Below are 606 nucleotides of genomic sequence, written 5' to 3'. Positions count from 1 at the left end.
CACCCCAACACCACCCCCACCACCCCACCATCCCCAACAACCACCCCCACCATCCCAACACCATCCCCACCACCCCCAACCACCCCAACACCACCCCCCAAACCCCCCCCACCTCACCACCCCCACCATCCCCCAAACACACACCATCCCCACCACCCCCACCATCCCCACACCACCCCCACCATCCCCAACACCACCCCCCACCATCCCCACCACCCCCACCATCCCCACCAACCACCATCCTCACCACCCATCCCACCACCAACCCACCACCCCCAAACCATCCCAACACCACCCCACCAAACCCCACCATCCCCACCACCATCCCCATCATCCTCACCACCATCCCCACACAACCCCCCATTCCCCAACACCATCCCCACCACCCCCAAACCCTCCCAACACCATCCCCACACCCCCACACCCCAACACCACCCCCACCACCCCCACCATCCTCACCACCATCATCACACCTAAAACACGAGATGATACTCCGTCGGCGTCGTGATTCAACCGAACGAAATCTCATTCTCAAGAGTAAATTTAGAAGCAGGAGAAGAATGCGGTGGACCATTATTTCAACAGGTTGGGCCGCTATCATAAATG

At 60.6% G+C, this 606-nt stretch overlaps 2 protein-coding genes across 2 annotated transcripts in view; both read left to right on the top strand.

Annotated features, from left to right (window-relative positions):
• LOC119592272 (mucin-19-like) overlaps positions 1 to 606 on the top strand; it is a 37,107-nt gene that overhangs the window by 2,035 nt on the left and 34,466 nt on the right. The gene's annotated exons all lie outside the window — the stretch shown is intronic.
• LOC119592473 overlaps positions 1 to 606 on the top strand; it is a gene marked incomplete in the record, with an annotated part of 52,011 nt that overhangs the window by 19,736 nt on the left and 31,669 nt on the right.

The sequence above is a fragment of the Penaeus monodon genome, chromosome 30 (genome assembly GCF_015228065.2).
Source record: "Penaeus monodon isolate SGIC_2016 chromosome 30, NSTDA_Pmon_1, whole genome shotgun sequence".
NCBI classification, from domain to species: domain Eukaryota; kingdom Metazoa; phylum Arthropoda; class Malacostraca; order Decapoda; family Penaeidae; genus Penaeus; species Penaeus monodon.
The sequence above is the reverse complement of the archived record's forward strand: the minus strand, read 5'-3'. Positions and strand labels throughout refer to the sequence as shown.